The sequence below is a fragment of the Mastigoproctus giganteus genome, chromosome 5 (assembly GCF_048544385.1).
Source record: "Mastigoproctus giganteus isolate SK-2022 chromosome 5, ASM4854438v1, whole genome shotgun sequence".
Classification (NCBI taxonomy): Eukaryota; Metazoa; Arthropoda; class Arachnida; order Uropygi; family Thelyphonidae; genus Mastigoproctus; species Mastigoproctus giganteus.
In genome coordinates this window covers 157,551,575-157,579,513 of record NC_143579.1, presented here as the reverse complement: position 1 = coordinate 157,579,513, position 27,939 = coordinate 157,551,575, and the positions used below count along the sequence as shown (strand labels likewise).

General features: G+C 39.1%; 1 long non-coding RNA gene across 1 annotated transcript; it reads left to right on the top strand.

The window, feature by feature from the left end:
* The first annotated feature begins 14 nt into the window (after positions 1–14).
* Positions 15–26,739, top strand: LOC150085789 (uncharacterized). The gene is made up of 3 exons (XR_016546937.1): positions 15–123; positions 2,136–2,339; positions 26,553–26,739. It is a non-coding gene; the product is annotated as an uncharacterized LOC150085789 (long non-coding RNA).
* Positions 26,740–27,939: the final 1,200 nt, after the last annotated feature.

Here is a 27,939-nt window from a genome sequence, read left to right as displayed (position 1 = left end):
TCTCTCCCCTTTGATATCACGTGGGGAAACGAAGAGGTATAAGACTGCCGAGTGGTCATCAGCAGCTATTTTCGTTCCCTTTCTGCTTAAAATCAAACCCGTTAGTGCTTTCGAATCCAGCAGGTAAGTGCTTCTTTCGATATCAATGGGGTTAGGTCTTGAGACGATTTCTTTGACAACTGTAATAGTAGTAGAACGCTATATTTCTAAAGAATGATTCGTGATTCTAATTGATAGACAGCAAAAGTAACGTTAGACAAATGGTAAAACAAATATCTCATATTACATCGACCGGTAGAAACGTTACAAGAGAACAAAATAATGGCGTTGAATCTTATTTTGGATGCTCCCGTGAGGTGAGAATAATTATGAATTTCCATTTCAGAAAATTAACAGAACGCCAAAATATAAACTGTATTCAGGAAAAACTCATAATTGGAAATTTTAATACACGTTTTAACGTTTAAATTATTTTAATAGGCAAGTTTTAATAACGATATACGTGAAAGGTATCTACGTAATGCCTTTGCATTCCTACAGGTTACCAGCAACCACATTTGCTGATCGTGCTAAAAAAATCTAAGGTTAAAGAAGTTTTATTTGATGTCTGTGCATTAATTAACCGTATTATATTTCTTACTACACAATTCTAAATTTGATTTTTGTTATTTCTTCGATAAAATATTAGCTATCAAAGTTATTCGGATATTTATTTATTGCTCAATTTTAACTTCAATAATCAGGGAGGAAGAAGTGGGGGAGGTCGCGCAAATTCGTTTAGCATTTTAGGGGATCTTGGTACCGCAAAGTTAAAGAACCCTCTGATTTAAGGCAACTAAAACGTAATTATTATTTGAATTTGCGTGATTTATACGGAAACTCAGTGGTGATGTCGCGCAGGTGGTTATTTTATACACTGTGTTCAAAAATTAGCTGCCATTATGGATTTTTTTTTGTTTCTCTGCAGTATTTTTCCACGTCATTTTATGATGTATGATAAGTTAGTAGTATGATAGTAGTTAGTAGTTTTATGATAAGTTAGTAGTATGTATTATGTTTCCTTTGTTGCTGTAATGCTGCATATTTTTTATGGGTACAATTGTAACTAATAATTAAGAATAAAGGAAAATTATCTACATAATTCTGAAGTCGAAGTTATATTCCTAGTTTCCATAGACAACTGATTATCTGAGGAGATTGTGAAAAAAAATTACTCGGATAATCGAAATCTCAAATAATTCACAAAATGAAACTAATCTCGTAATTATGACATAAACGTAAATTTGTTTACTTAAATATTGTATTCATAGTTAATAAAAGTATATTACAGTAACTTGAAAAGCAGACTTTATTTTGGATTATGTAAATTATCACTTTAGGAGAAGAAAGCTTGCAAATTTTACAATACAGCAGTAGAAGTTTTTGGAGCTTTCAATAATACTTTTGTTCTCAATTAAGTTGGCACACTATAACTTGCCTAAGTATTTATGCATAATCAACACATAAAAAGTCGGTTAACGATGATTTTTTAGGTGGGTTAACGAAGATTTGTTAGGTTTCTTTTGTAAAGATGTCGTTTTATAAAATGCTTGTAGTCTTTCTAAAAGAAAACCTCAAACAAAATAAAAATTACAAGTTTCACTATCTGCCTAAGTAATTTCGTTGAGATTGGACTTCCTCGTACAACTTCTATCATTAGGACCCATGGTGGCCACGCGGATTGTGTCAATGTCCCTATACATGCTCAAGAATAGATGCGCATATATGTAAAATACATAAACTAATTCTAAGAACAGAGAATTCTCTCATTAGAGTGTTTATTGTGGACTCCACCAGTAACTACAGCTTTTAGCTTCTTCGATTCATGTTAAAATTTCTTTAAAATGGTTCATTATTTGTTATTGATCACAAAGAATTACTGAATATCTATATCTTAAGTGGAGAGCAGTTAGAAGTGAAATCTTTGATCTTTGAAAACTTTTCTGGGAAAAAAAAAAAAGTGTTCGGGACCCTAAAAAGCAAAGCAATAAAATTCTACTTTACTCTTCATACGATATACTTTAAGGTATTATACTCTATGTATACATTTTTGAAGTGTAATAATAGCATTTATTAAAATAAATTTTTCTTAATAGATACAAAAAAATTCTTCCTATCGGACCATGTCTCGAAGCCACAATTTTCAACTCCTCCTCCTCCTTGTGTTTGTATCAGCGTTGCTATTTGATGAGGTTTACAGCCAGATCACCTTTTCACGCGACTGGAGAATGGGAAAGAGGTCAAATGACTGTTCCTCCCTAGAAGTGCAAGTCCAGATGAAAATTCTACAACTTTTAAAGGTAAGTTCATCAAAATTATTAATTGCTTCATATACGTGAATAGAAAATGAAACATTAGATGAAAAATAGGTTTGTTTCTTACTTCTGCACAGCTTAAAATAAAATAAAATTATAATGCAAGAAAATTAGTACTTTAAAAAGAAATTGAATGAAATTCGAAGACCGCAATTTTATGCTTACTTTAATTATGAAAAGAAACTGAATCTGAACTACAACTCTTCTGAGCTATTTGGAAGTTGTATCTGTGTGGCAATTATTAAACAAGTTTCCATAAATTAAACGAGGTAATTGCCTTTCGAAATCATGAGCTTAAATCTGTTGCTATTTTGTCTGGATGAGCTCGAGAAAATTGCAACTTTAATTTACGACTTATTGCGCTTTGAATGTACGAATGTTGTTTCCTGTCTGTCTTTACAAGTGAAACCTCTTCTTTCATTTATAATATTAATTATTATAAATGATTATATAATTATTATACTTGATAAATATAATACAATTTGAAAAATCGATTAAAAAGACTTAGGACAAGTTATTTGTTTCGCTACCACGTACTTCTACTTTCAAGATCATTACACTTAGTTTCATATTTTATACCAGGAACTATCCCCTTCCTTCAAGTTGTTATGCATGAATGCACATGTTGAAGTACTCTGTCGTGCAAGTTACTTGCTCACTCGAATAGGATATACTTGTAGCAATTATCTTTGACCACTAATCGCGATGGCAACCAGCCAGAATACCCTTGGAGACAACTGGAGTCCGAATATCAGATTAATAAAAAGGCGCCCATCAACTAAAAGCGTTGAATGAGTGGCACGATCTCCAATCGTGATGAACGGAGGACTATTTCTCAAGTTTAGTTAAAAAGAGCGCTTCTCAACTGATGAGCAATCAAACATGACAGAATTCAGAGTGTCAGTTGAACAGCGTTATAAATAAATAAAATTTCTGTTTGTACTCCACGGAGACCACGCTGTCAGAGGAGTTCATAAGACAAAATATAGGAAACATCACCGTATTAAGCACGGGGATTAAACCCCTAGCTCATTCAAAGCACGCGTACTTGTGCACCCTCGCGCTTGACCACTCGGCTACGGAGGCAATGAAAAATATAAGAAATACAATAAAATGAGATCATAACGAAGAACTTTGGTGATCGAGATTATGCTTTTATAATAAAAACATTAAAATAAAAAGTTCATATAATTTATTCGAAGTTCCCATAGCTGCGATATTTCTAATAAAATGAAATAAATCGATGTGTATAAAGAAATATTATACGATAGGCCCAATATACTTTAAAAAATTGCGCGGTGTTTTTTCTGAAGTTTGATGAACTTCGGGAAAAGGCGTCGTAAAACATTTTGCACACGTAGAATGCATCCTTAATCTGTATGTAGCACTGTGTAAACTATGTTTTTTTCTAAATGCGTCGATCATAATTCATTGTGGAAGCACTTCACCACGAATGCACTACGCTTTTGAGCAAAAAGCATTGTTCCAGTGGAGAAGAATATTGCTATTTATTTAAAACGTATGTCATCATCCCATATACCAGTTTCAGCTCTTTCTGGGGCCTCACGGTAGAAACCTAATAATGGAGTAATAATAACCTACTTGTACAATTATATTTTAAGTTCTGCGAACGTTTAAAATTTCTGTACCATCTCACAAATTGTGGATATTCTCATCACATTTGCCAGGTGATGAGAAATAATCCCAAAAGGGGCCGAAATTCGATAGACGCTCCTTAGTCATGACTTAAAAGCCGAAAATTTCAGCTTAAGAAGTTGGAGTGCACCTCTCTTTCCCACCATACTTTCATCTCCTTTACATCTGGTCTTCATCTGGTCGTCTACTTTTTGGGAACATAACATTGAAATCAGTGCTTCATCCAGCATATAATGAGCCAAATTCTGGAAATGAGAGAATGGTACACACTTTAAATAAAAGGCAATATATTTTTCCAGCAGAGCTTCTTTTTATTTAGAGTGCATAATGCAATACCAAAGCAATTCCGGCTAACCATAAACTGAGTGCACGTCGAGTTACTTTGGTATTGCAATACTCTAAACAAACAGCGCTGCTCTAATGGAGAAGTACATTTCTTTTTATTTAAAGTGTATGTCACGGTCCAGGCGCGGGTACATGCACTCAGTTATGGTAAGCCGGAAGTGAGTAGTGAACATGGTGATTTGTGCAGTTCCTGTGGCGATTATCACCGTACTGTACCTAATTTAAAAGTTACTAAGTTCGAATAAGTTCGAGACGGGAGGAATTTATGGAAACTTGCAATGCGAAAAGCAGTAGTGTGGTCTACGCAATTCGACGACACCAGATTGCGTGGGTTCAGTGTTTTTCTAAAGATGGAATGAAACTGCTGGTCTTTTAGCCACTGAACATTGCGTACACCAGCTGAGTTAAGACAATTAGTCTCATCAAATAACTGTTGCATTGTTGATAGACTAACTCCAGAAGATTCTTTTCCTAGAACAGAATGCATTCAGCTTCATGCCAAGCAATCATTTCTGGCATCGAAGTCAAAGATCTCTGGGTTTTGTTTCCGAGTAACTGTAAATTCGATAACCATATTATTATGAATGTAGTTCGCCAAGAGACGATACTGGTCGGATTGATTAAAAGACAAATATATATATATATATATATATATATATCCAGGAAACCACGCCTTCTATTCTTCTCTTCAATTCATTAGGACTACCTATCCTGGAATTTGTATCTCCTATCTGGAATCCTAACGCCTGTCACCTGATTCACCAGCTGGAACAAGTTCAAAAAAACTTCATCAATTGCCTTACTAAAAGAGGACCCTTCAGCATCTTCTACAAGCAATTTTGTTGCCGTTTCAGTTTGGAGTGCTTGGAATTCGTCGAGCTTTTCTTGATCGCAAACTGCCGTATCAGATTTTCACAGGACAGATTTTGGCACCAGACCTCCTTCAGCATCTTCCTCTCCACATTCCTTCCGCTAACACACAACAGCGTACTTGACACATTCACAGGTCTCAACTTGACATACATCGGAACAATCTCTTCTCCATAAATTTCCCTTGCCAATGAACTGCACCTGGATTTGACTACAAACTTCAAAGACCTCTTACTTCTGCAGACCAGAACGTCTTCCAGACAACCTTGAACCAGAAGCTTTCGTTATCGCTGCTCTGCAACAACTGCCTGTGCGAAATGCATCTATGTCAAGATTTTTTTTTTCTTTTAAAGAGAGTTTAAGTTTTTGTAAATTAAGTTTTGCAAATACCTCATTGTGAAGGGCGTATCATTTCAATGTAAACAGTGTAATTACTTCGATGCATTTTATAAGAACTGTAATTCTTTTCCTTGGCTACACACTGTATATGCATCGACTGTTAAGTATACTTGTATTGAAATAAATAAGCTCTTTAGACCTGCCAACACGCATAAGCACGAAAAATAATATCGCGAATTGTTACATTATTAACCAAAGGATGGCGCCACAATCAACACTATCTTATATTTAACAAAATAATGTTCATTCGTAACAGAATGAAAAAATGAATTAAACTATCCACGCATAAAAAAAATAATAATTTAACTATTGAAGAGAACGAAGAATGGATTACGCTCCATTTCCGGCCAGTGGTAATGGAGAAGAGAACGTGGCCATTGCCTACGGACGAGGCCCGATTAAGAAGCGCAGGGGCTCCATGCCATGCATAGCTTAAATAGGGCCCACCATATCTTATTGCGCAAAGAAAATATCAAGATAAATGATAATATTATTATTTTCATACTATATTATATCATAATTTAGTAAAAATAATATAACAAGATACAAAAATAAAAATACAAAAAAAAAAAAAAGATTTCGTTGTTTTAGTAAAAACCGCGCTACCCTCGCCTGAGACCGACTAACTGAGCCACGTTGTGAAAAAGGCCGATAAAAATTCCTCACCTCATTGACGGGACTCGACCTCAGGTCTTTCCCACCCGGCACGGGGTGGACGGCGATTCTAAGAAATGCCCTACCCACGAGGGCATCTTGGACGACGAATGAATGGGCTTATGTCCTGGAAACTCCAGTTTTACGTCTGGAAAGGAGAAACTGAATCGATGAACGAGTCCAGTCCATGACAGTCATAGCAGACTAATACCTTTTACTGCTTAACCACACGAACAAGCACAACATGTTCCACTTTGAAAGAGTGTCCCTCTTTAGAATAAAATACTCTATCAAAGAGTGCGAAACAAAACTTTGAAAGACTGTACCACTTTAGAACAATTACACTTTCAGTGGTCCACTTTCCACCACCACATTAGGTATAGTTCCATTTTGATAGAATGTTATACTTTCCCACTTTTAATGGTGTTCCACTTTCGAACACTTCTAATTCTATTTTCGAGCTATTTTCCACTTTTAAGGAGTGTTCCACTTTGGAACAATTTTTTAGTTTAAAGCACTGTTCCACTTTCAACTTTGAAGGAATATTCGACTTTTCACCGTGTTTTGCACAGTTCCCATTGAACACTTTAGAACAGTTACACTTTGAGTGGCTGTTCCACATTAGAACAGTTACACTTTCTGTTCTCAACGTAGAACAGTAACTGTTTAGAATAGTAACTGTTCAAAATGCTCGAATGGTTCCACTTTGAAAGTGTTATTTCGAACAGTTCTATTTCTGAACACTTTGAAGGAGTGTTCCACTTTATACTTTGAACAGCACGACTTTCCACCGTTTTTTTCACTCTAACGAGTGTTCCACTTTAGGGCAGTTACACATTGAACGACTGTTACACTTTAGAACAGTTACATTTTTTAATATAAACTTAGAACAGTAACTGTTCAAAGTAGAACGAGTTCCAATTTGGTGGAAAGTGGAACTCATTCAAACGCAGTGAAACTGTGCGAAAATGTGCTTGACACTATTCGAAACAATCCCGTATTTTCCACTGTTCGCTTTGAACAATGTTCCACTTTCCACCTGTGTTTCACAGTTCAACTTTAAAACAGTGTTTCACTTTCAAATGGAAGTAAAACTCCACCATGAAAGTGTTCTTTAGAAATAGTTCCACTTTGAAAGTCTATTTTCTATTTCGACAGTTCTATTTTCGAACTATTTTCCACTTTGAAGAAGTGCTTCACTTTTCTCTTTGAAGAGAAATTATCCACTGTGTTTCATATATTTCTAATCGAACAAGTGTTCCACTTCAGATCAGTTACACTTTGAACGAATGTTCCATTTTAGAACAAAAACTTTCAAAGAGCGTGGAACAAAACTTTGAAAGTGTTCCACTCTTTCAAAGTTAAGTAATTAATCTTTGAAAGATATTTTAGAACAGTTACCCTGCTCCCTCCGTGTTTGGTACAGTTCCTCTTTGAAAGAATGTTCCACTTTCCCACTGTCAGTGGTGTTATGCTTTCGAACAATTGTATTTTCCACTTTGAATATTCGACTTTCCAGCGTGTTTCGCACAATTCCACTTGAAACATTGTTCTACTTTAGAACAATACACTTTGAATGAGTGTTCCACTTTAGAACAGTTACACTTTGAATGAATGTTTCACTTTAGATCAGTTACACTCTGTTCTCAACTTAGAACGGTGACTTTAGGTTTAGAATAGAAACTGTTCAATATGCTTGAGTGTTCCACTTTCCACCATGTTTCGAACAGTTTCGATTGAAAAGAATGTTTCACTTTCCACATGTTTCTCACAGTTTCAACTGAAAAGAATGTTCCACCTGTGTTTCTGAGTTCTACCTTTAAATAGTGTTTCACACTCGAATGGCTCCACTTTGAAAGTGTTATTTTGAACAGATCAACTTTGGAAAAGTTATATTTCTGAACTATTTTCCACTTTGAGTATTCAACTTTCGAAAACTTTTCCATTTTGAAGGAATATTGAACGTTGCACAATGTTTCTACTCTAACCAGTGTTACCCTTTAGAACAGTTACATTTTCTGTTATAAACTTAAAAGAGTAACCTTAGAATAGTATGAACAGTTCTATTCTGTTCAAAGTCGAGCGAGTTCCACTTATTCACTTTGGTGGAAAGTGTAACTCTTTCGAAGTACGCAATGAAACTGAGAAAAATGTGCGTGAAACTGTTCGAAACAGCTCCGTGTTTTGTAGTTTCGCCTTGAAAGAGTGTTCCACTTTCCACATAGGTGGAAAGTGGAACATTATATTTCACAGTTCAACTTTGAAATAGTGTTTAATTTTTAAATGGCTTCACTATGCTATACAAGTGTCTTTTCGAACAGTTCCATTTTGAAAGAGTGTCCCACATTCCCTGTTTAATGGTGTTCCACTATCGAACAGTTATTTTCTTGGATTTTACAGATGTCTGGACATATCCACAGACTACCGTTAAATAGCGGTAGACTATTTATTAACTGGGACTCCTGCCTGGTGCGAGACATTGTAACAGTAACCCAATATTACAAGTGCACTAATGACATTAAGAGTAGGAGACCGGCGGAATTACTTGACAAGTACAGGTCACTGATGAAAAAAAGCCGTGAATTAGGGTTGAAATTGAAAGTGTCTGCAATTCTGCCCAGACACGATAGGAGGGAGTATATGATGAGAGCCCTGTCAATCAATTCGGCCCTGGAAAGATTGTGCAGGGCTCAAGGGGTAGAATTTTTTTCAGCCTGGTCTGTACTTGTTAACAGGAGAGACTGCTTCTACAGGGATGGGATACACTTAAATAGAAAGGGTGCAAGAATGTTTGCTGATGCTATCGAGGCAATGTTAGGTGGGTCGGAAAACTGCTAGATTGGGGGGATACAAGGACTAATAGATTAACAGTAGCCACTGGCAGAGGTGAAAGTGATTCTTGCACTGCTTCTATTGGAATGAGCCGCAGCCTGGAAAATAAGATGCAGGATATTTCAGAGACTGCTGGGAATCATTGGGGTACAAGTAAACACATGGGTTGTGTTAGGGTAGCTAAGAAAAAGAACAGGTGCATGTATACTTGTGTGTACACCAATGCTAGGAGTTTAGTAAATAAATTTGATGAATTTGAGGTATTGCTCAAAACATCAAAGGCAGATATTGTGGGGATTTCAGAGACGTGGTGTCACACAGATATAAGAAATGCAGAACTGGAATTTGGGGAGTACAATGTCTACAGAAAGGATAGACAGGATAGGAAGGGAGGAGGGGTTATGCTATTAGTTAAAAAACACATAAAATCCAAGGAAGTGAAGCCAGTCGACATCGCTGGACAGTGCAGTGTCGAGTCAGTTTGGTGTGACATAAGCATTGGGAGATCAAAATTGAGAGTAGGAGTGTGCTATAGGCCTAATGACTCTGATGAGTATAATAAGAAACTGTTCGGAGAAATAGAGTGGGCCAGTAAATCAGAGAGTCTTATAATGGGGGATTTTAATTTCCCAGATATTGACTGGAATTTGGGGGCTGGTCACTCACACAGTAGCAAGGCTTTTGTGGATTTATTGGATGATTGTTTTCTACATCAGCATGTTCGGGAGGCAACTAGAGGGAGTAATACTCTTGATTTGATTATCAGTAGTGATTCTTCATGCATTAAGAATCTGCAGATAAATGAACCACTTGGTGGCAGTGATCACAGTGTGCTGAAGTGGGAGTTACTCAAAGAGGTAACTACCATTAGGGGTAAAGGGAAGGGGTATTGCTTTCGTAAAGGCGACTACAATGGACTGAGACAGTATTTAAATTCTATACAGTGGGATCAACTGATGATATTGCCAACAGCAAATTCAAAATGGGAAGCATTCAAAGAACTTATCGTGGAAGCTACTAGGCTTTACATACCAACTAAGAAATATTGTTCAAGGTTTAGGCCTAAATGGTTGTCAGATGAACTAATGAGGCATATGGCAGAGAAGAAAAATGCATGGGATACATACAAATTAACACGTGACACGGACGCCTATGATAGATACAAGTTGATCTGTAACCAAGTTACAAAGGAGGTTAGGCAGGCGAAGGCAGATTACGAGAGATCCTTGGCAAGGGATGCGAAGAAAAACAGCAAAGAGTTCTTTACTTATGTAAACTCTAGAAGGAAGGGGATGAATCAGATTGGTCCACTTGAGATCGATGGGTCAACTGTTGATGACCCTGCTCGGGTAGCTAACAAACTAAATGAATATTTTGCATCGACATTCACACATGAGGAGTTATTCAGCGAGGGGAATGCCAGAGGTGTATTCAACTCTAGCAGTAAGCTAGAGAATCTTGTAATAACTGAGAGCAAAGTGGAGGAGAAATTGTTGAAGATAAACACAAGAAAGGCACCTGGGGTGGATGGGATCTATCCAGTTATATTAAAGGAGGCAGCAAAGGAGGTAAGCAAACCCTTAGCCATAATTATGAGAGCTTCCTTGGACTCAGGGGAGGTACCCATTGACTGGAGATGTGCAAATGTGACCCCAATTCACAAAGGGGGATCAAAGGCTGACACAAGTAATTATAGACCTGTGAGTTTAACTTCTGTTCCCGGAAAATTAATGGAGGCACTGGTGAAAGAAGCACTGCAGGATCATCTAGACAAGACTTCAGTTATAGCTAGGACACAGCATGGTTTTGTTAAGGGGAAGTCTTGCCTGACCAATTTGATTGGATACTATGATGCAGTCACAAAAGAACTGGATGCAGGGAATAACTTTGATATTATATACTTGGATCTTAGAAAGGCTTTTGATACTGTTGCACATGGAAGACTGCTGCACAAATTGGAGCAGTGTGGCATTGGAGGCAAGTTGCTGCTATGGATAAAGGGGTGGTTGAGGGGGAGAAGACAGAGAGTGGTAATCAATGGACACTGCTCATCGTGGACTAATGTTATTAGTGGAGTCCCTCAGGGTTCAGTATTGGGGCCTTTATTGTTTTCTGTATTTATAAATGATATTGATGATGGTATATCAGGCTTAATGTCCAAGTTTGCAGACGATACGAAGGTTGGCAGGGTTGTCAAGGACACTACTGACACTATGCTGCTGCAACAGGATTTGGAAAGGTTGAGCAGATGGGCTTCGAGGTGGCAAATGAAGTTTAACATTGACAAATGTAAAGTACTACATATGGGAAACAGCAACCCCAGAGCAACGTATCAACTCTGTGGTACTACACTGACAGTGGTAGAGAATGAAAGGGACCTGGGGGTGGTGGTGCAGGCAGATATGAAGTTCTCTGAGCAGTGCAGACGAGCTGCAAGAGTAGCTCATGGTGTATTGTCAATGATATATAGGAATTTTTCTAGCAGGGATAAGGAGGTGATTATTCCCTTGTATAAGGCAATGGTCAGGCCACACCTAGAGTACTGTATACAGGCCTGGAGGCCTCATTTCAGGAAGGATGTAGAGCTGCTGGAACGAGTACAGAGAAGGGCAACTAGATTGGTGAATGGGACAAAGGGGTTCTCTTACGAAGAAAGGCTTAAGTTTTGCAAATTACAGTGTCTGGAAACTAGGCACCAGCGGGGTGATCTGATAGAGGTGTACAAAGCCTTGAATGGTTTGAGCATGCTCAATGCTGATGGGATTCTTCCTCTAGCTCAGAAAAATCACCTGAGAGGGCATAAATTCAAATTGAGGAAAGACAGATGTAGGATAGATGTGCGGAAATTTGCCTTTAGCCAGCGGGTGGTTGGTGGGTGGAACAGACTTCCATCCCTTGTCGTGGAAGTTGATAGCCTAAATAAGTTTAAGGCTCAGCTGGACAGGTATTTCGAACGAACAGAGGGGTGAAGTGGAAGTGGTTATTTTTATTTATTTATGTTACTTTTTTTTTTTTTTTTTTTTTTTGGCTGATGCTGCATAAGCTTGCTTTCTTGCATCAAATGCCTCTACTAATGCTAATGCTAATGCTAATGCTAAGTGTTTGCCCTATGCACATATTAGGGACGAAACCTTCTGTGGACATTGTAGTGCACTCATTTAAGGAATGTTCCAAAAAATTGGAGCCTTCAAAATGTATCAATTATTGGCGGAAGAAAAGCTCAGCTGAGCACAGTGCAAATGACCCGAATATGTTAAAGCGTTGGAACAAAATAAGAAAATTATTGATTACGAGTAAAGTCATGAATGCGTTTGTATTAAAGATTTTACAAATAAATGCTCAGCGGGCAAAAGATGCGGAATCTCATCTCAGCTGTGTAGGGTGCTGGAGGAGGGATCTTATGACGTTGTTCTTGTGCAGGAACCCTATACTTTTAAAGGAAGGGAAAGTGGGGGGATATCCGGGTACATACAGAATCATGCAAAGTGGATACATGCCTCTTGCCGCTATAATAGCTATCAATCCGTTGTTAGTGGTTACCATGATTACAGCCTTGTGTTTTGATTGTGGGGTTTGTTGTGAAATAATAACACCTACTGGTTCTGTAACCTGGGGTCCCTTTACTTAAGTACAGTATAGTGATATTATTGACCCGTATATACAATATTTGGAAAAGGTGAAGGATGTCCTGCGGCGGATGTGAACTCTGGCTCCACACTCTGGGGAGCTCGGAATACCGATGAAAGAGGACAGCAGATTGAGAATTTCCTTTGAGAAAATTCTGAAATATCAAAAATTGAGAAATATCAAACAATATAAACGCCTCGCATGGCAATCATTTGTTGAATGGGTTGGAAATTCAGACCCCTGGGACCTGGTCTACAAGGTATCCACTCAGAAGTTAATATTAGATGATATTGCTTATTCTGAATTCGAGTACCCATTTACTCGAGCTGAATTAGGTGCTGCTGTTAATAGGGTAAGGGACGGGAAGGCATCGGGGATCGACTTTATTGAGACACATGTAAATCATTTTTATTCTATGTTCCCCGATATAATGTTAGACCTTTACAATACATGTCTACTAGTGGGTGTTTTTCCAAAATTGTGGAAAACCGCAGTCCTAAGAGTGATCCTGAAGAACTCGGAGAAATCCTTGAGCGAGCCATCGTCATATCGCACAACTGGTTTGCTTCCAACCTTGGGTCAAATTTTTGAGAGGCTAATACTTTCCAGGTATCAGGTTAAGCATGAAAATTTAAATCTTTCTTCAAGCAAACAATATGATTTTAAGAAGGGCCTCTCGACCGAAGATGCTATTCGTAAACTTATTACTATTGTACAAGAAGGACCAAGGCGATATGTCCTCGGCTTATTCGTGGATTTGACGGGATGCGTTTGATGCACTGTGGTGGGGTAACATCATCTGTAGGGCGAGAACCGCCCTCTGTCCCGAGGACTTATATAACATCTTGCAGGATTACTTTTCTGACTGTAGTGTAATTGTTCGGGACTCCCTTGGGGAGCAAATTATTCAGGTGGAACTGGGATGCCAGCAGGGGTTGATCCTCAGCCCCTTCATGTGGAACGTGGTTTTAGATGAATTTTTGGAGCGTGACATGGGGGATTCACAGGCCATCGCCCATGCGGATGATTTAGCTTTGCTGGTTCCCGGTAACTCCAGGGATATTGAAGCAGATATTGAACATGCAGAGATATTGAAGACAGGGCCAGTGCCCTGCAACAAGATCTGTTGGATTGGAGTAACTTGCACAAGCTTAATATTTCTAAAAACAAAACTGTCATTATGTTGCTGAAGGGAAGGCTAAGTAGGATGAGGCCTTCCATTGTTCGTAGTTGAGGTGTCTCTTTGAGGAATGTGTGTGCCGTCAGGTACCTTGGTGTACATCTGGAAGAGCGTTTGTTTTTTACGAAACATGTCATATATTTAAAACAAAAAAAAATAATAATAAATAAACTCCTTTATGTCAAGCTCCGCAGAGTAATAAGGGTGAAATGGGGAATCATGGTATGATTTGTCCCCATTATCATATATGCTCTGGAGCTTGGTATCATAAAGTGACAAATGTTGTAATTAAAAGGCATTTAATGTTTGTCCAAAGATTCGCTCTTCTAAAAAATGCCTGCGGATTTGATGGTAATTCCCGCGGGCTTGAGGTACTGTCTTAGAAGGGTCATCTCCAGAGAGATTTTAGGCATTCGGTCATGTCCGGTGGGAGGAGCGGCGCTTAAGGGAAGTCTGCTGGCGGTCGAGAGGCGGAAGATATTTAATGAAGATTTAATGATTTAACGAATGTTCGGCAAACTAGATGGAATGACTGACAAAGGCAGGGAAACTTAAGTCTTTATTCCCTCCGTAACGATCGTGAATTGGAAATTAAGATCGTGGTTGCAGTTCAACTTCAGTGCTTGTTTCCTGCTGAACGGGCATGGCTTAATGTCTAGGCTGAGTCAGTATAATTTGGTCCTTTCTGACTTGTGCTTCTATAAGGCGATGGAGACTGGTCTTCATATCATGCTCTACTGTCCCTGTTATAAAGATCTGCGCAGCAAACTTGAACGGGAGATGTTTCATTTGGATTTGGATTTGGATACCTTGCCGGATTTGTTTGTAAGTCGAGTGCCTTTTAAATGTTTCTCAGCTTTTGTTAATAATGTTTTTAAAAGGAGAGCCATGTTGTTCAATGAGAGTAGAGGCATTTCTTCGCAAGGTAGAAATTTCACTTTAATAGGAAAGGCAGCCGAAGGCACTGGATTACACAAAGTGTTATTTAGTGTCGATGGGCTAATATACCAGTCCTCTGATTCATAGTGCATATTATGTGAAAATTTATCAATACTGAACCAAGAATTAATTGGAAATTTTAGAAAGATTTATTGTAATTATTTCATTTTATTTTATTATTATTCAACTGGTTATGAATACATAATTTTAAATCAAAGGCTGCATACGTGGTCTTTTGACCTTGAGAACAAGTGCATATATGCCTCGTGCCTGGAGGCACGCGTAGGATGACGCTGTTGATACTGTATATGTATGTATGTATATGTAAGTTCTATTTCTGAACTCTTTTCCACTTTGAAGGAGTGTTCTTCTTTCGAACAATTTTCCACTTTGAAGAAATGCCCACTTTCCAACGTTTCGCACAATTCCACTCGAATTCCTCTTCACTTTACGAGTGTTCCTCTTTAGAACAGTTACATTTTCTGTTATTAAGTTAGAACAGTAACTGTTCAAAGTAGAATGAGTTCCACTTTGGTGGAAACTGCAACTCGTTCGAAACACAGAGTGAAACTGTGCAAAACTGTGCGTGAAACTTCACGCACAGTTTTGCGTTTTGCGTGTGTGTGTTTTGTATACTTTCGCTTTGAAATAATGCTCCAATTTCCACCTGTGTGTTTCACAGTTCAGCTTTGAAAGTGTTCCACTTTCAAATGGGTCCACTATAAAAGTGTTCTTTCGAACAGTTCCACTTTTGAACAGTTCTATATTTGAACTATTTTCCCCTCTGAATAAGTAATCTACTTTTGAAAAGATCTATTTTCGAAATAATTTTCACTCTTAAGTGCTTCATATTTCACTTTAAAGGAATGTTCATCTTTCCACCGTGTCTCACACAATTCCACTCCAACAAGTGTTCACTTTAGGACACTTACATTTTCAAAGCGAAACCGTTTTTCCACACTGAGGTGGTAATACGGTTGTGAAAAATGGAAGTGAAATAATGTTTCAAAGAGAAACGGTGCGAAAGTGGAACTTTCCACCTCCAGTTCAAAGTTCCAAAGTGGAACTCGTTCCACCGTGAACAGTTACTATTATAAAGTTACTGACAAGTAACTTTATAATAGTAACAAGGAACACCAGTTCAAAGGGTAAGTGTTCTAAAGAGGAACACTAGTTCAAGTGGAATTGTACAAAAAAATTTCTGTTCAAAACAGAACAGTTACATTTTCTATTCAAAACCGAACAGTAACTTTAAAATAGTAACTGTTCAAAGTGGAAGGAATTCCACTCGTTTCACTTTAGTGGAAAGCGGAACTTTCCACCTCCGTCTTTCGCACAGTTCCACTTTGAAATACTATTTCACTTTCAAATGACACCACTATAAAAGAGTTGTTTCGAACAGTTCTACTGAGAAAGAGCATCCCACTTTTAATGGTGTTCCACTTTCGAACAGTTCTATTTTTGAACTATTTTCCACTTTGAAGGAATTTTCCAATTTCCACTGTTTTTTGTACAATTCCACTTGAATTAGTGTTCCTCTTTAGAACAGTTACACTTTGAACTGGTGTTCCTCGTTAGAAAAGTGACATTCACTGTTCTAAACCTGGAACAATAACTTTATAATAGTAACTGTTCACGGTGGAACGAGTTCCACTTTGGAACTTTGAGCGAGTTCCAGTCATTCCGCTTTTACGCATGGAGGTGGAATGTTCCACTTTTCACCTGCGTGTTTCACAGTTCCACTTTCGATTGGCTCCTCCACTTTGAAAGTGTTCTTTTGAACAGTTACACTTTGAGTGTTTCATTTCAGAACAAAAAACTTGCAGAGTGTGGAACAAACTTTGAAAGAGTTCCACTCTTTCAAAAGTTAAGAAATTTATACTTTTAAAGACTGTTACACTTTAAAACAGTTACATTTTTCACCTCCACATTTGGCAGTTCCATTTTTAAACAATGTGCCACTATCAATGGTGTTCCACACTGAATGTTCGACTTTCCACCGTGTTTCACACAGTGCCACTTGAACGAGTGTCCACTTTACAACAGTTACACTTTGAACGAGGGTTTCGTTTTACAATGACGCTTTCTGTTCTAAACTTAGAGTAACTAGAATAACAACCGTTAAAAATGGAACGAGTGTTCCACTTTCCACCTACGTTTTTCATGAGGTTTCACTTTGAAAGTGCGTTTTGCCTTTGAAAAGTTCCAGTTTCGGTGTTCCACTTTCGAACAGCTTGACTTTTCCTTGCTTTCACACAGTTCCACAACAAAACGCATCCCACTTTTTAAATGTTCCACTTTTACACAGTTCTCCTCTGGAACAGTACAAAAGTGGAACAAATCAAAAGAATGTTCCACTTTCCACCTGCGTGTTTCGCAGTTTCACTTTGAAAGAGTATTCCACTTCCCACTTGCGTGTTTGACACAGGTCCATTTTGACAGTGCATTCCACTTTAGAACCGTTTCATTTTGAGTGTTCCGTTTTGAAAACTGTTCCTTCCATCTGCTCATTTCACAAAGTTACACAATAAAACGTATTGAAATTTTTAAATGTTCCACTTTCACGCAAATGCAACTGTTGAACAATTCAAAAGTGAAACCGTTCAAAGGTGAAACATGCTGTAACTGTGCAAAGATGGAACATTTGGAACCTGTCAAATGTGGAACACAGTTTGACTGTGGAAAACTTTCTTCCGAAGTAAAGCTGTTCAAAACAAGTATCTTTTATAAATCTCATGCGTTTGACGATATTTCAGCTGTCGAACCGGATATCTAATGTCTCAGTCTTTAGGCTTCACGAGCATGCCATCCATCGGGAGGGTGGGTGGAATCTGTTCAACCCATGTGTTTGCAGAACCCCCACACACTTGGTTGTTGGATAAACTTTCCTCTTCTGCAATGCTTATCAATGTGAAATGACCAACGGTTTAGGCAACCGGCAGATCTTTACTGCGAAGGCTTTGCAACTTTTTAAATTCCCATTTTGGGTTCATTCAGTTGACCCACACTATTCATCCGGTTGGTATGCTGCTGGCTGAACAACGTTTACCTGAAAATTGAATCTGAATCCGTTCGGCACGATGTCCCAGTGAAATGATCCTTCCTGGTCACCAGATTCCACTGATTTTATACGTGAGGTTATATTAAACGCGTGGAATACACCACCACCGCAGTAAACAGTGAACAAGAACTTGGGAAGCGCGTTCAGGATACCGTTGATGCCATTCGAAATGCTCCACACCGTGAGCGTGTACGAGCCTTGCTTATGTGATGTCAAATGCGTGTACTGCTGAAACATTTGTTTCGTTTATTGTAACATTTGCGCAACAGTAACATTTATTTCATTCTCATCCATTGCAACTCGATGCAACTCAGTTGCAACGATTGGTAAATTAAGTATTACATTAACATTTAATTTAATGATTAAACAATTATAACAATTATTAAATGCAGTAAATGTAAATATTTATTTAACAATTAAACAAGGAACATGTTTATTCCGAATAATAATTGAATTATCACCAACGCGAGACTTTCATCGTCCTACACTGGAAGTATAGAAAGCAGTGCTTTAAATCCACGAGTATTTCATGCTTTGAAAGAAAAAAAAACAAAAAAAAAACTGTACTACGGTATTTGCAGTATTCCAGTATGAAGTAATTTCCCACCTATTTCTCTGATACCGGAAGTGAAGTCACGAAAGTTTCCTAAAAACCACTCACTTTTCGAATGAGCACGTTTTCTATTCGTTTTGTTGTCAGGGCCCTAGTGTTGGATTGGTCATGCACTTCTCAATCACTCTTTACAATTTGCCATTTAAGCAAACGTTAATATTTGATTGCGTAACTTGAGGCTATTTTTCACTGCTGTATCTACGTTTTCAAATACGTATGTCGGTCTCGACACTAAGGTTTGAGCTCTCGCTTCTGTCGCAGTAGTTCAACTGTACGGACTATTTGGTCCTTGAGGTTGTAACAGACATTCTCTCAGATATGCCAGACAAGCTGTACTTGCTACCTGGGAGTGTAAAACGCTGATGGAACTGATATCCGGGTGACATTCAAGTCAAGTGTACCCAATTTCGGCAAAATCCGGACGGTCTGTGACAGCCAAATCCTCGGCTTGCGCCTTCACGATGGTGGGACTGTTAGTAATCATGGTTATAAACCCCATGAGCAAGCATACTGTGGATGACCACCCAGGTGTGAACCAACGTAAGCAAGGGTCGAGTGTGGCGCCCACACCACATGGAGAAATGCCGCCCCTCTGTGTTACCAGGCAATACTAGGCTGTTTATGATCCTCATCAACCGGTGCAATACCACCACTTTGATTATTGGAGGCTTGAAGTGGTGGAACCCATGTTTAGTCTCCAGAGTTAAGTTCCCGTCAACCCTTCCCCATCTCTTCCATTATGCACTATGACTGATGACTTTTGAGGTTATGATGAACATCATGGCAAGATCCAATATTCCTTACATTTCGAGGGTACAGCTCTAAAACGGTGTTCGCAGGCCGGCCGCTAGTTAGTACACCGGACTGAACCTATTAGTAACTCTTTAGGAGGCTTCCGGATCAGCTAGTGTATAATCTTGCTATCTCTACTCTGCCAGATAATGACTGGAGGGAGTCTGAGTAGTGTGTATGCAGAGGGGGGGGGGGCATTGTCGAGGCCACGTTATATCCAAAAATTTCATTACTTCATACAGCATGTCCATCCCCTCATGCATCTGTTGCCTCTACCGTTCTCTCAACTCCACCAATCACTTGGAGCTCTTTGACTTCCTCTCTTTGCAACTTGACTTTCTCCAGTCCAACTTTCCTAACAGTGAGGTAATTTTTCTTGGTGATTTTAATGTTCACAACTCCAGCTGGCTTTCGTTTTCTAGTCACACCGACCCAGCTGGTCGAGATGCTGAGGCTTTTGCAATTACTAATGACCTTGCACAAATTGTTCATTTACCTACAAGAATACCGAACAATCCTAATCATACAGTCAATACGCTTTATCTTTTTCTCACAAACAACCCTTCTAAGTATACGGTCGAAGTGAGAGGTCCTTTAGGCACCTCAGATCACAACTCGGTGATTGTCTCTTCTCCAATGGAGCCTTTATCTCACGGCTATTCCCAAACTCGTGTTGTTTGGCATTACAAGAATGCAAAATGGGATAACCTGCGAGACTTCTTTTCTTCTTTTCCTTGGTCGGACTACTGTTTCAAAACTTCTGATGTCAACGTTTGCTCAGATCTTGTCAGAGAAATTATTCTTGTAGGAATGGAATCCTTTATCCCACTCTCCACTTTAAAATCTCGTCCTTTATCTAAACCTTGGTTTCCCAATAAATGTGCTAAGGCTGTTCAAGAGAAGAACGTTGCATATCGTAATTGGCTTGTTTCTAATTCTTCAGTTTTATTTTCTGCCTACACCAAAGCTCGCAACAATTGTAAAGCAGTTATTAACCAGTACCAACTAGATTTTGAACAGGCTAAGAGTAGAAAATTTGCTTCTTCCCCTAATGGTAGCCGAGCATTCTGGTCTCTTGCCAAAGCTATTGGCCGCAAATTTTGCCCATCTCTTCTCCCACCTCTGTCCAACCAGATGGTTCTGTTGTCACTTCAGCCAAGGATAAAGCTGACCTGCTAGCATCCCATTTTTCTTCCAACTCATGTATTAATGATCTTGGTAAAACACCTCCCACCATACTCAACCCGCTCCATTAAATGCCTCCTGTGGTCTTCCGTCAAAAGGAAGTCAGAATGATTTTGACGAATCTTGATGCTAAGAAAGCTCCAGGTCCTGATGGTATTTTTCCACTTGTTCTCATAACCTGTGCTCCTAAACTTATTCTTGTTCTTTGCCGCCTTTTTTCACTTTCTGATTCCAAAGGTGTTTTTCCTTCTGTTTGGAAATTTGCTCATATACAGCCAGTTCCTAAAAAGGGTGACAAATCCCTCGCATCCAATTATCGTCCCATTGCAATTACTTCTACTCTTTCTAAAGTAATGGAGAAATCAATTAACGGCCAACTCTTAAACTACCTAGAAACCTTCCGTCTGATCAACGATCGCCAGTATGGATTCCGTCAGTGTCGATCCACTGGTGATATTCTGGCTTATGTTACCCATTTATGGACAAATTAAATGGAAAATTTCGGTGAAACACAAGCAGTTGCTCTTGACATCTCAAAGGCCTTCGATCGTGTTTGGCATAAAGGTCTTCTAAAGAAGCTTCCATCTTATGGTTTGCCAACTGTTTTTTGTAATTGGTTATCCAGTTTTTTCTCTGATCGCTCGCTGAGGGTGATGGTAGATAGCTCTCTCTGTCTTCTAACTTCTCCACTAATGCCGGTGTCCCCCAAGGTTCAGTTCTTTCCCCCACTCTTTTCCTCTTGTATATTAATGACCTTCTTCCATTGACTGGAAATCCTATCCATAGTTTTGCCGATAATAGCACATTGCATTCCACTTTCCATTTTGAGAAACCTTGTCCTGCTCAATCAGCTTCAACTTCTCGAAAATCTGCTACCAATTCCTTAAATGCCGATCTTCAGGTAATACTCCAATGGGGCAAAGACAACTTAGTTGATTTCGACCCTTCTAAAACTCAGTCTTGTCTTATATCTCGCAAAAAGGATTCTTCTGCTCCTATGCTTATCTTTAGTGACACTCCGATTTCTAGGAAAAATGATCTGTCTCTTTTGGGGATTACCCTGACTTCTAATCTCTCTTGGCACAAGCACATTACAAATATTGCTTCCTCCGCATCTAAAAAAACTTGGTTTTCTCTTTCTCTCTCGGCGCTACTTTTCTTCCAAACAGCTGCTCACTCTGTATAAATCGCAAATCCGCCCTACCATGGAATATTGTTCCCACAACTGGGGTGGTGCCCCCAAAACCTCTCTCAGGCTTCTAGATTCCATTCAGACGAGGGCAGTTAGGTTAATTAATGACTCATCTTTAACAGAGTCTCTCCACTTGATGTCTCATAGACGTACTGTTTCTGCTGCATGCCTTTTCTACAGATACTTCCATGGGCACTGTTCTTCTGAATTGGCTTCTATAATTCCCGCTCTCTCTTTCAAAACAGTCCGAACACGTGCCGCCACCAGCCAACATCCATTTACTGTCCAACTTCAAACCCACAGAACCAACTTTTCATCTTCCTCGTTTATTCATTCAACTGCCGTTTTCTGGAACACCCTTCCTTCACACGTATTTCCTGAAAATTACAGTCAACAGAAGTTCAAGTCCAATGTCAACAAATATCTTCTTTCGTCTTCTCAACTCCAACCTAAGCACGATACTAAGTACTATAGGTTCTAGTACCTTTTGTGTTTGGGGTTTCATAAAAAAAAAAGTGCAGAAGAAGAAATTAACTCTTTTGGAAACAGATAAGTTTTTTTGGAAAATTTTGCCGTTTTTTTTTTTTACTTAATTAACATATTAAATTGTGTTCAATAAATAGTTTAATAGACTTTCGTTTGCATATTTCTAAAGATTTTATAGGTTACGACTTAGTACCTCCAATTCACAAAGGGGGATCAAAAAATGACACTACCAGTTACAGACCTGTTAGCTTACCTTCCGTCCGTGGAAACTAATGGTGGGTGGTTAAAAAAGTAATGGACTGCAATTATACTTCAGACAAAGCATGGGTCTGTAAAGAGGAAGTCTTGTCTGACCAGTTTGATTGTATATTATGATGTGGTCAGAAAGGAACTGGATGCACAAAGTAATTTTGATATCATATACTTGGATTTCAGGAAAGCTTTTGATACTATTGCACACGGAAGACTGCTGTACTGATTGGAGAGGAATGGCATTAAGAAAAGAACGTCTCTTGAATAATATTTAAAAAACAAACATTCTTCGTTCAAAATTAGTTCTGTTTACACTCCTACAATACAACGTAGGTAGGAGGAAATTACAATTAGTGATTTTAACGAGAATATTAACGAGGGTGGCTAACCTTTTCTAGCAGTGGGTCACATATATTTTGGAAATACTCACGCGCCACCTAAGGACGAATTCAAAAGCAACATGAATCAAAGTCCCGTCCCTTACTGATCCTCGCCTAGCCCCACTAAATGTTTTTGGTAACATAAAGGAATGTTCTTGTTCTTGTAATAAAATTAAACCAATCTTAAGTTTATAAAATATAAGATTGTTTGTTTATAAAATAAATTTAATATGCATTAACGAATCAGTGTTCAAGTTGAATTTAAACTGAATGCGGTTATTTTCATTTCGAATTTTTAACGTCAGTTGGATGATTTTTACGTTATTTATTCCGAAATCGGGAAGCGTGCCACTGACAATAGCTCCGTGGGCCATTTGTGGCACGAGTGCCACAGGTTGGCCACGCCTGTCATTAACTGTATTTAGCGATCACGTGGGCGAACTATGGTCGAGTGAAAAGCTGTGGAACTAAACTCAAGTTGACCACTAGGCTACGTTAGCCCTACTTTCAAATATGTCACAAGCCACACTCCAACCTTCGCATTACAAATTTTCAATCTACTCTGTTAAGCTAGTTTTGTCGTGAGGATTAACCCTCGCGGTTATCAATAGTTAGAATTGCCGTATTTAAACACCGAGTCGATTCAAATCCCGTCAAAAAAGGAGGAATTATTTTTATCGGCTTTTACATATCATGGTCGAGTTGGCCGATCATAACTAGAGAACACACACACACAACGCATTAACGCCTCACAACTTTAGTTCCTTTTGTGCAAAAACAAAACAGTATCATCGGGCTTATAATATACACTGAGTGATCGCTGAATTATGACCACCTAATTCAACAAGATGTCCGAAGCGTTCGGGAAGTATGGGCAGCCAAGCTGTGTGTAATGCGTTCAGCAATGCAGGTATGGAGGCGATTGGTGTATCCAGACGCCTGATATGCCTTTCCATAGTGTCCCACAAGTGTTCTATGGGATTCATATCGGTGGGGTTCGGAGGCCAATCAATATGCTGGAAGTCAGAACTGTGTTCCTCAAACCATTCGTGCACTTCATGTGCCCGATGGCTCGGCGCATTGTCATCTTGGAAGACACCATCGCTATTCGGGAAAATGTGTAACATAGCGGGGTGTACACAGTCAGCAAGCAGTTGACAATAGCGGAGACCACTGATACGTTGTTCCACATGCACCAGGGGTTCAAGTTCCTGCCAGTGAAGCATGCCCCACACCATACAACCGCCTCCATCAAGCCTGCACTTTTGATATCATGCATGATGGATCAAGAGCCTAATTTTGTTGACGCCAAAAAAGGTCAGTAAATAACGTGACTTATCCGACCAGCACACCTTCTTCCAGTCTTCTAACGCCCAACTTGCATGCTCTTTGCACCAGGCGAGTCTTTTACGCCGATGAACCTTGGTTATGAGAGGGTGTCGTAGTGGTCGTCTGCTGGTATAGCCCATACGTGCGAGCGTGGGACGCATGGTCATGCCAGATATTGTTCCGGGTTGGCTCATGTTGTATTGGGTTGTCAGCTCTTCAACAGTGCTGCGTCTGTTCGCCTCTACGAGTCGTCGGACCCAGCGCTCACCTCTAACATCAACATTTCGCTGACCTTTGCAGTTTTGTCGTTGGGTCATTGTTTGAGTACACTTTAACTACAGTGGCTCTCGAACACCCCACCAGTTCGGCTGTTTGGGAAATGGATGCAGCAGCTCTTCGAGCACCCACAATCTGTCCTTTATCAAAATCCGATGAATCTTTCCTTTTACCCATCACGCTCGGAATTTTACTACCTTCTGAACCACTGACACCTTATCTATGCTACGTAGGTCGACTAACTCTGCATTGTCGTACCTCACGCGGTCAACGGATCGCATTCAGTTTTCATAGGGGTGGTCTTAATTCAGTGATCACTCAGTGTATATTGTACACTACTCTACAAAAATATTCGGACACTTTGGTTTCACGTTTACTTTAATAGAGCAATTTCATTTTCATTCAATTTCATTTACTTTAATAGAACGTAGGCTGCCCTCTGGCCGCTGTAACACTCTCCACCCTTCTGGATAGGCTTTCCATCAACGAAAGAGAGACTGCAGCACATATAGTCCTCATTTCTTCCTGAAGAACGGTAACCAGTTGAGCTAGTGATATGATGTGTGTTGTTCTGACCCTCATCTGAAGTTCCAGTTCATCCCGTGGGTGATCCGTATGGATCTTCTAATTGGGACTCTGCTTCGGCCACTCTAACTTTCATGCAGTTATACTCTTGAGTGATATCGAGGTATGGTATTGGGCATTACCCTGTTGGAAACTAATGTGGGTCGCCCAAAGAATTGCACATCGCAATGAGCATGCAATTGTTCAAAATGTAAATTACACGTCGGAATTCTCCTCAAACTCCAGGATCTATGTCATAACAAAAGCAGTGACACACCATTAGACGAACTTTATTGTTGAAACAATGCATTCCAGCAGCAAACTTTCTCAGGCATTCACACATACAGCAGTCCATCAGATTAGAACAGCATGTAACGAGATTCGTTGCTCCACACAACCGATGCAGTGCTCAATGGTGGGCGAATTACGTCATTCGTTACATTGTGCAAGGCAACGTCAAAGAACATCAGCAGTATCAAACATCACAAGCCGCAAACGGCGGATGGTGATGTTTGGCTTATGCGCTTCCGTTCTCTCATGATAATGGCCGGGTTGAAATTTCGTGAACGAAGTGAGGAACATTTATTGGCTTTTTTTTAACTCCGTGACTGAATGACTCATTCAGTCACTGAGGCGTGGCTAATAAGGTTCCTTCCTCCATCCTGGAAACTAGGGTTTTTCATCCAGCAGAACAGGTAAACGGACCAAAGAACATACACAACTTATGAACATGTTACAAAGGAGCAGATGGGTTAGCAATATAACCATGGATTAGCAATACACCACCACCACCACCACCACGTATGAACCACACAAGTTAGTTTTTCTCGTCATGAGACATGTGCTATCAAGATGATTGATTTCCAGAGGGACATTATTATCGGACATAACACTGAACACATGTCGATTCGACTACCCCTTTACATACTAGTGCTTTTGCGTGCACTAGTATGCAAGGAAATTGAACTCAGGTCACTTGCACCCGATGGAAAAGACCTGAGTTCAATTTCCATCGATAACGTGAGAAATTTTTATGGGCCTTTTTCACAACGTGGCTGAGTTAGCTTGTCTCAGGAGAGGGTAGCGTGGTTTTTCCTACTGAAAATTTTTCGTTCAGCAAACAGGCAAATCAACTACAGAACACAAGCAATTACAGACACAAATATACGGTGCAATACTGTCTAAGTCGCTGAGGCCTAAAACCTTACAACAACAATATCCTGGTCTGAGTCACTTGTTTATCTGGGTAAGTCCATTGAACTTTAAAATAAGGGTGTCCATATATTTTGTAGTGCAGTGTATTTCAATAAGATAAGCACGCGAATTAATGTTCACTTAAACGAACACTTTTTAATGTTCACTTAAACGAACACTTTTTAATAATCACTACCTTTCCAAATCTGTCCACTCAACTTCCACGGCTGCTAATTTCTGGTTACAGACTGATCCTGCCACCTGGCTGAATGTGCAATAACTATATTCACTAGAATCCCATAAATCATTGCTGAAATACCTGATAATATCTGATACGAGATTTCTCAGTGCAGCTTCTTTTTTCTTTTTTAGGATGAAGCATGGCGTATCGTTCACTGTGAAGAACCTCCTCAAGTACAGTAACGTCTGTTTTATTGTCAACTTTTGGCCACGTCTGGATGAATAGCAGAAACCAATGTCAAACATCACGTAATTGTAATTTACTGTGTTTATGTGATCTCAATTCGCGCAGATCAACTTACACCTACTTCGGAATTTATCCTCTCAAAAGATTAAATAAATAATTTTCAATACTGCTGTTTCCATTTGTTTTTCTTTTCCAAATTTGCAATGATTTACAGCGCATTATGTAATGAAATTTATAACAGAATTCGTTTCAAAAGCAGCAAAAAATTATTTACTCAAGGTGTGCCCATCTAAATTTAGATTTATATGAGAAAAAATTTACACAGAAATTACTACAAGCAGAGGGAAAAGGTAAACTGCATTTGCCACATAAATATCGAACGTCCTTTGAAGCAATTCACAACGAGTTTCCCAGTCAGAGGACAACTATCCAGAAAGCCGTTTCAGGAGATGTCCCTTCATCGGTGGACAATCCCATCACTGACAGAGACTGCGGGGCCACATTTTAAAAGGTTCGAAATTCAGCTAGTTGCTTATTAATCATTATTTATCGGTATTGTTGGAGACGTATTGCAGATCATGTAGATATGTATAGTATCATATGTTCAACAGCTCCAGAACATCAATTCAACTTCGCTTTGGTACACTGTGATGAATACAGAACTCTAAAAGCCAGAAATATGTGTGTGTAAGGCGACCACCTGGAAAGCCTGCCCAGTGTCCATCTACAGCACAAGGAGGTAGGCCGCAACTAAGCGTAAAACGTGGTGGACCTCATGCACTGTTTTTGCCCTAATGGGCGAATTCCCGTACCCACTGGAGGTATTGCTATCAAAAATTCCTCACCCAGACTAAGGGTACGGAAAAAAAGCATCGTCAACATAAGTTGGTAACCACAGAAGAATATTAACCAGGGATGGCCAACCTTTTCTAGCAGTGTGTCACATATATTTTGGAAATAACTCATGTGCCAAATGAAGTAGTCAGCATTGAAAATTCAACACTTAAGATCATCAGTAGAAAGTTATCCAAGATCTGAGAGAACATCAACAGACGGAATTTAATAAAATGTCGTGCTTTGGCATGAAATATCCAGTGAACTATAGGAGGATCATAATAACATCGTGAAGTAGTTGACATTTTAAAGTCCAGAAGCGGATCTTATGTTCGTAGCTTGAATTTGGGTTGTAGAAGTTCCAGGATGCAATAATTTCCTTTTGTTGAAAATTTCGGTAGAGAATTGCTGTACAGCTTGAAAGCATGCAGCGTTTTCGATAAAAACTGATTTATTACCTTCAGAAAATCCTATCACCAATTTACTTAAACTATTTCT